Source organism: Astatotilapia calliptera, chromosome 22 (assembly GCF_964374335.1).
Source record: "Astatotilapia calliptera chromosome 22, fAstCal68.1, whole genome shotgun sequence".
NCBI lineage: Eukaryota > Metazoa > Chordata > Actinopteri > Cichliformes > Cichlidae > Astatotilapia > Astatotilapia calliptera.
The window spans coordinates 13093620-13102390 of record NC_137442.1 but is presented as its reverse complement, the minus strand read 5'-3'; positions in this window follow the sequence as shown (position 1 = coordinate 13102390).

The window sequence follows — 8771 nt, the reverse complement described above, 5'->3', positions numbered from 1 at the left end:
AGTAGGCAGAAACACAACAGCCTCACATTATTGCTGACGTTAACCTGGCTGTGAGACAACAGCCAACGGAAAAAAGAGAGAGATACAGGGAGGAGATACAGGGAGGAGATACAGGGAGCGAGGGAGCGAGAAGCGAGAGCGAGCGGAAGTGGTGGGCGAGGCTGAGGCAGACAGTACGTTGAATTTGTGCAAGACTGATAGAAAAGCACTGATAAGAGAGATGGAGAGCTGCTGCAGGGGAGGAAGGAGAGACAAGTATGTAGTGAGTGTTGATGAGAAATTGGCCTCGGAGGAGCAAAACAAAGAGCTAATCAAGGACAAGAGAGCAGCACACTGGTAAAGAGCCCATTCTCAATAACAGATGCATTATGCACTGGCATCAATTGAATAAAGAAGAGACTGAGCAGGCATGTAATGTTTTGCAGGCATGAAAGTTGAAGTCTGTAACCAAACCTAGAGGGAAATGAGAAAATTATAATTTATGGTTTTGATGTTTTCAGATTACACAATGTGTGGCTTAAAGGAATTTTATGATAGGATCAATTTGTAGAGATCACATTGTTTTTCTACGTGCTAGAGTAGAAACAATGACTATTATGTCAGACAACAAAACAGTCTAGTAGTCTGATGACAATAGAATAGGCCAAATGAAGCCCACTACAGCAACTTAGCACAGCTAGCTACATTGTTGCAAAGTCGGAATTACTTGAACACTTGTTGGCATCATTCCAACAAACATGGAAACATGTGATTGGCTAATGATCCACCACATCGTCAGCACGCTAGTCCAGCTCAACTTTGACTTTTTGTTCATCACACCCGTCATTCAGCAACAAGTGTCAGGCTTCAAGCCGCCACCTTCTACTGACACTGGCTTGTACCCATTTGACTTTCCACCTGCAGTCTGAAGAAACCATTAGATAAATGATTTTCTAAATACATCTTAACCTTTGGAACAAACTTCACCCTTTCACTCAAATTGTGGAGATAGTGAAGTTAGTTTCATAACACAGCCATTGATGTGTGACTTCTTATTAGTGGTGCAACTATTCTCCAAAGGGTTTGAGCCATGCCTTCAATAGGCTGTCTTTATATAACAGGCCTGAACAGCTGATCGTGATTAGATTGAGAATAAATATTAACCTATTATTCTGCTATATTTTCTTTCAAGTCATTATCTGAAAAATCTTTAAACATTACAGCTCTCACTGATGTTGCATGCTTTAAGTAATCATTAGCACCTCCACATGGGGTATCACGTTATGGGAAGATGGAACCACGATAACATATTATGGATACTTGGCTATTGCACCCTTACATCGTCCTTTTTGAAATAAACATCCAACTAAACTTCTTTCACTGCATGCCTTACTCATAAATGAAGTAAAGGGATGTTAAGTAAGAACAACGATTCAGGTCTTGCACCCCAGAAACACCTTCACCATTCTCTCTTTTCTTCCGTCTCCCTCCCATCCTCTTCTCCTCACACCCTGTCTGTACCCATCACTCTCTCTCTCAGCTGATTAGGTTTCCATGGGGACAGAAATCATTCTGTAGGCAGGTGGTGAATTCTCAAGGACTTGTATTAGTAATGGATTTTCCACTTCCGACACGTTAATAATTTCTCACAGGAAATAAAAAATGAAAAAAAAAGAGAGAGAGAAATTCAAGGAATGTTCCAGCTGAAGGCAGCGGGACTTGTCAACTACATATTTAATATGTGTTCTGGCTGTATGACATTGCCTTCTATTAATGCTAATAACTTAAATGTGCAGCCCTGTCTCTGCTTTCTCCATGGTATATGTGAAGTACTGTTCATTATGCAAAGCAAGTCAATTAAAGGAGCAGCTTACCAGATACTAAGACAGATGCACACATTCATTTTTTTGTAATTACACAGTGGTGTTGCCTTCAACCCCTGATTTTCTCCTTTTTTCCTTCCTTTATTTTGACACAACTCGGTCTCTGAATACTTTTGCATTACTTTTGCCAAAAAATCCATTTACCTCACATTTACTCTTTCAGTTCAAAAGTTTTATGCGTTACATGTTTTAAAAACATTTAAAATGATTTAAATTTAACCTCAAATAACCAATAACCTGAAGCCAAAATACAGAAGCAGTGTGTGAAAAACAAAAAAACTACAGCCCATGATTAGTTATAATGCACAGTTCTATGTTTGGGAAAAAACAAACAAACATGGTACTGTGCATTATGGCTAAAAATCTCCATTTTGGTCTCCTGTCTTCAATGGACTTGTTCTGGAAGTCTTGTGGTTTGTTCAGATGCACCGTTGTAAACCGAAGCCATGCTGCCAAGTTCTTTTCAGACAAAATAGGCCTTCTCTGGGCAATCCTTCCAAACAAGCCATACTTGTTCAGACAGTCAGCATGCTAACTGAGGCCTGCAGAATCTGAGAGGTAGCTCTTGTTTTTTTTTTTTTCTCTGAGCATTTAATACTTTGACCTTAGGATGAACTTGCTGGGATGTCCATCTTGCATAGACAGACTGTCGTGAATATTTCCACTTGTGAATAATGTTACTCACTGTAGAGTGATGGACTTAAAATTCTTTGGAAATCAGCTTATAATCATAGAAAAATAGCCATTGCTGCCCATCAGTCTCACCATTCTGAGACTGATGGGCAGCAAAGGCTATTTTTCTATGATCATTGCTGATATCGTCCATCCTTGGCATCCTTGGTGTTGATTACTTAATGGCTTGCTGATGACCAATTAATCAAGTACACTGACTAACCCTCTTAATTCCTATAGCTGTAGTAAAGGTGTATATTATTTTTTTATTCAAATTTCTCTTGTTCAATGTCTTATTGCTTTTTCTTGCTGTGTAATTAAAGTGAAGTGAAGTGATGCAGTTTCTGAGATGAAAAAACAAACTCGGGGAACTAACAAACATGAGACTGAAAGCAAAAAGCAGACACGAAATTAGGAGTCTGTGCAAAAAAGACTTGGCAATAAACCTGAAGTAAATTGAACCAAAGCTTTACCGCAGTACTTTCTACACTCTGTGTCTGCTAGTGGTTTTGAAAAGCTTGCGAAGAAAATGTTCAATACCTAACACGAAAATCCAATACCTGCTGTGAGAAAGTATTGGCCTTTCCTGACAAGCTACCGGGCTTTTTTGTGTCTCTCTGGTCCACTGAGTTACAATAGAATATTTGCAGTCGGCGTGTTCCGTGTGAAAGGAGCACTGCAGTGCTGCTGTCAATGTCTGACTCCTTAAAAATATCAGAAAGTTATGTGACACTCTATACAACTGCAAACAACATTAAGTTGTTGAAATTGAAAATTATTAATAATATACTTGCATTATGGTGGTAACACAATACCAGGAAGATGGAAGAATAACTATACTGCAGCAAACTATCAGACAACAGTCAAACAAATGCACAATGAGGCATTTTAACTGTAACATGTTTTCTTAAAAGTACCTTTCCTAACAGATTTTGCAGCCCTGTTGTTCATGAATGAGGATTTAAAGGAAGTAACTAAAGGGATCCATAAAAAAAAGTATGCAAATTACATGGCAGCTCTGCAGACTCCGACGCCAATCATCTTTCTCCATCTGCCTCTTATGCTCACTCTCTCACAGAAAAATATGAAGATGCATTGCTTCTGAGGTCGCTCAAGAATTTAGCTTCCTCTCAAAAAAAAAAAAAAAAAAGCAGGATGCACTCATCTTGCTATTGGGCCTCCTCTTCTGAACAATTACAATAGGCCTGACCCATCTGTACTGTAGCAGTGATCCAGGAGCAAAGTGACGTCCCAGTGACTCATATTTGCAGCTGCTTCTTCTCTTCTAAATATGCACCAGCAAATTGCATGTTGGTCATGATTTAACTCTCAAAGCATCATAAAAAATTGTCCACTAAATACATGCAATAGTAGGTGGGTTTAGTCTAAAGCCAAAGCTCTGATCACATTCCCGGGAGGAAAAAAAAGTGCTTTTTAGGTTTTTACAACCTCTTTAAAAGGAAACCACAGCATGTCTGTACAGGAAATATTTGTATATTTCCCCTTTATTAGCAAACGTCCTATAATAAAAACTCTATTCTTGGATGCATGGGGACACTCATTAACTTTTAGTTCAGGTAAAGTCGCTACAACATAGCAAAAAATAGAGTTCATTTAGCAAACCCAGTTCTGAGAGAGGGTTTTCAAATTTAAGACATTCAATTATTTCTCATGTTTAAAGAAAATAGTCTGTGTACATCAGCATACTTTACTTTGAAAAACACATTGATTGAGCCACTTATAGAAGCACTAACCTGACTGTATTTGTTTTCATTTCGCATCAAACAATCTCAGCCTAGATAAATGCAACATAATTGATTGTGCACGGAAAATTGAAATACAAAGTGGAGGCCATAATTTGGGAGCTATTTTTTGCTTGACCGGCCATTTCAGTACAAATCTGGAAAAACAAGGAGGCAGGGAGTATTTGCAACAGTTTATGGTTGCAACAAATAGACCTTAAACAGCATGTTGTGAAGTCAAATCACTTGTGTGATTTTATTTTTGTGTGTTTCTTTATGTAATATGTGAGAGGCAGTACATTTCTATTAGTGTGTTTTGTTTCTCCTGTGCTTATAGGCTTATGAGTATGCATTACAACTAGCAAAACAAACCAAAGTTGTCTTAGAGGAGCAATATGGTTAACGACTGCAAGCTTTATGGTTAACGACTGCAGTTTCAAGAGCTTGAGTTAGAAATGCTTTTTAAAGCAGAATTAAATGGTGCTGGGGCACTTGTTGTACTTACAATAATAAGCAGTAAGTACAACGTGATTAACACAGATTAATTATCTTATAAACAGAACAGCATTCATTTGGAGGAATGTTTCTGGCCACTTGATGATTCAAGCTGAAAATGCGCTGTCCATTTAGCTCTGTTTTAGCACTTTGCAGTGAAATGCTTACCTCAATTAGCTCAGCCAGGATTGGTACCTTTGTCTGCCAGGTGTTTGGTGCTTTGGAAGAGGCTATAGATAATGCAGAAGCAGCTTCCTGGTCTGCTAGAAAGCAAGGTTGATAGAGTTTTGAGACTCAACAAGTAAGTTTCATACTTTAGAATCATCACAATGAACAGAACAATGAAAAAGACACTCAATACAGCTGATAGAAACTACACAGTCAGAGGATTATAACCTGTGGGTTCACTGACTCTATGAACAATACATTCACCATTAAAACCTCCTGATGCTTTGTGTAGCATCTAGTATGGATGGTGTAGTCCATAGTTAAAACATGTTTTGGAAGATTTGCAAATGTTCTGTCTAAGGACCACGCATGTTTACTGGCTCAACTTTTCTTTTTACTCAGTGCCCCTTTCTTGAGTATTTTGAATACATGCAGTCATGGAAGAGAGTTTGCACAGGATTCGGTGCAGTCCTGTGCAAACTGAGTACACGCCACGCTCAGTAGCATGTGGAACCACCATTAACAGCAACACCATGAACTAAAATTCTTCTACATAACTTTATCAGACTCTCAGATTATTGCGGCGCAATCTTGACCTGCGCTGCTTTATAACATTGCTTCAGTTTATTGAAGTTTGTGGGAATTTGTTTATGCAAAGCTCTTGTCATGTACCACAAAGCATTTCAGCCAGGCTGAGGTCTGGACTTGACAGTTGGTATGAGGTGTTTGTGCTGACATGTGTTTGGTATCAAACATGGCACATCTAAACACGTATGCTTGGTTTCATCTGTTTAACCTGTCCAAAGGACATTGTAATAGAAGTCTTGCTACGTTCACATGCAGCTTTGGTAAATCTAAACTATGCTGCCATGTTCATTTTAAGAGAGAATAGGCTTTTCCCTGATAACCCTTCCAAATATGTTGAAGCTCCAGCAACACTTATGAAGAACAACTTGATTATTTGGTCAGATGGTACGATGTGGACCTTTTCACTGAGCATTTCACAATCTGACCTTGGGTTGAGTTTGCTGGGAAGGCCACTCATCAAAAGATAGTGTTAACGCACACCTGCTCCAGACCAGCAAACTGCAAAAACTTTTACTTTTATAGAGGTGCTCACACTTGCTGATGATCAGTTAATCAAGTGGATTTCATTAGCAGCACCTGTCTGCTACTTACCCTCTTTTATTTCTATGGCTGTAGTAAGGATGTACATAGTTTTTCACATGACTATTTAAGGGCTAAGAAAGAGCCCTACTGTAACACCATTCCCCAAAGCTGTGTTAGAGTTCCTAGTGAAAAGACAGGTCTCGCTATGATTAAAAAATTAAGCAGAAGGCTTTTTTGTTCTGTTTTCTTTTCCTTCATTGCTTTATTCTCTTTCCATCCATCCAACATGCATTCGTTGTCAAGACAAATCTATGTATACCTACTCCAAACATCAAATGACTCATTTTATCCTCTATTGGCAAAAAACACATAAACAAGCCTCAATGTGTTTACACAACACAAGTGCATTATGGCAATTCCAATCCACTTATTTACTATAAAAGTAAAACCTAGAAAAGTAAAACCTAGAAAAGTAAATCCGATGCGTTAAGGTTTACAAAGAGATTAGCTTACTTACAATGTTTTTTCAAACTTGCATTAACTGTAAAATACTGTGTTTAAAGTAGACAATTTCTCGTGCGTTTTTTCCAGCATCATTTCAAAAAAGAAATTTCAACTGGAACAGCTTCTTTTACGACTGCAGCCACTCAAATTCATAAAGTACTCAGTTTGTTCCTCAACTTCATCGGCTGGCTGCGGGATTTTTAGATTTAGCTCTCATTTAACAGTTTTAATGAACAATCATTTTTCTTTTGGTCTATAATGCTCTTTTCTTGCCAAAATGTCTTCTAAGTCTTGTCTTATTCTTTTTATAATGCCATGATGGCACTTTGTCTGCAGCAGAATAGTGACGGTCCATCAATATCTGCCTGTGTAATGTTCTACTGAGTAGCACTGACAAGTAATGCTCAGTCACTACAAAACAGTGCGTCAAACACACTAGACAGTTTAGTCCCTACGCTGCCACTATTAATACAAACATTACCAATGCCACCAGCCCACTGGGATATCACCACTTCTTAGTAGGAGAATACATGTGTAGGGGGCAGGAAATAGGGCCCAGTTTGCAAAATAAGACAAAAGACAGAAGTCATATTTTTATTTGATTATTGATCCATGACTACAAGTTGTAGAATGAGTAACCGCTGACACACGGTCCACTCCTACCTTTGAGTGTAGGTTGTGGGATGGTGTAAAGCACGAGTTTTCTAGGCTAAAAATGATTCCAACCTGCTGCCCAAACACTGAAAACTGTCACACTCCCCCGCACAAAGACTGGATAGCCTCGCGCTCACTTCCCCTCATTGTTTCACCAAGTTAAGGCCAGTTTTGTTTATTTGCAGGGATGAAGATCATTGTTAACAATAAGGTGAAGACACAAATATAAAGAAAACAACTATATTTTGCAGTCTCAGAGCCTTGAAATTAAAATCAAGGGCTCCAGCTGAGGCATCAGTGATTTGTACCTCTTTCGGGAGTGACATGTGGAGCATGTCTTACTTACTTCCTCGACTTCTGTCCTCATGGCTGTAGAAATGTGTGGTGAAAGATGTGATAAGGCCAGAGGCAGGTGGCCAACATAGACTTTGCAATTAACCTAAAATGAATGTGGGAGAACATTAGAACACCTGGAAGAAACCCACACAGTGAAACAGATAACATGCAAACTCCACACAGAAAGGCCCAAGCTGATCATCACGCAAGAATCCAGAATCTTCTTGCTATGCTAATCAATGCTAACCACTGCATTTATGTAATACTACTTCAAGACTTTCCACTCCAACAGATTCATCCCAACACTTCTAACCCCAGAACTTGCCAAAGTGCAGACATTTAGGAACTGACAAAGACTGCACAAATCTGACCTGAAGGGAACTAACATCATGCTCTGAAGCATGATGGTGGTGAACGGGTAATTATTTGGTGGTTGCTTCATTATACCAGGGACTTGCAATGACTAATTGAACAATGAATTCTGCAGTATAGAAAATGTTTAGTAGAGTGCCTGAAGTTGAAGCTGAAGTTGAACCGGAAGAAAGCTTTTGAACAAATTAATAATCATAAGCACAACAGTAAATGTTGTGGGAGGACTTGAAATAGTTGGTATGCAAGAAAAAGCTCTCAAACTGCAGGAACTCTGCAGTGGTCAAAATTTCTGCAAGCCAGTGTCAAAGCCTGGTTAAACGCAAGACGCCTACAAGAAGCTATTTTTGCTAAGCAGCCAATACGAGTTTTTGCAAATGAGTGGGAATCAGGGCGTTATTTATTGTGTTCACAAAATAATTTGTTGGTATTTTTGTTCAGCTAATTACTTATTTTCCTTGTGATTTTTATACCTTTATGCACAAGCAAGCTTTCATTAGAGGGTCAAGTGTTCTGCCTGTACACGTCTGTGTGGAATGTCCCTTTTCACTTGATCGTAGTGCCACATCTCAATCCTCTGAGAGTGATGTGACGGGCTGAAAGGTTGCTTTAATCTGGTTTTCACTTGATTAGTGAGAAGACCTTGATGTGATGAATCATTGTTGGACTGGTGTGTGACTTTTTGAAAGTGCTGATGTCATCCACAGTGTGCAGAAAGGTATGCGTCACGGGACAAGGCTTAAGACAGGAACATCTGGTGCATGAAATGTGTGTGTGTCTGCATGCATGTGTATCTTAATCAACACATGCAATAATTTCTATAGTCATAAAAGTCATTACTGCTTATGAAAGGTAAAGA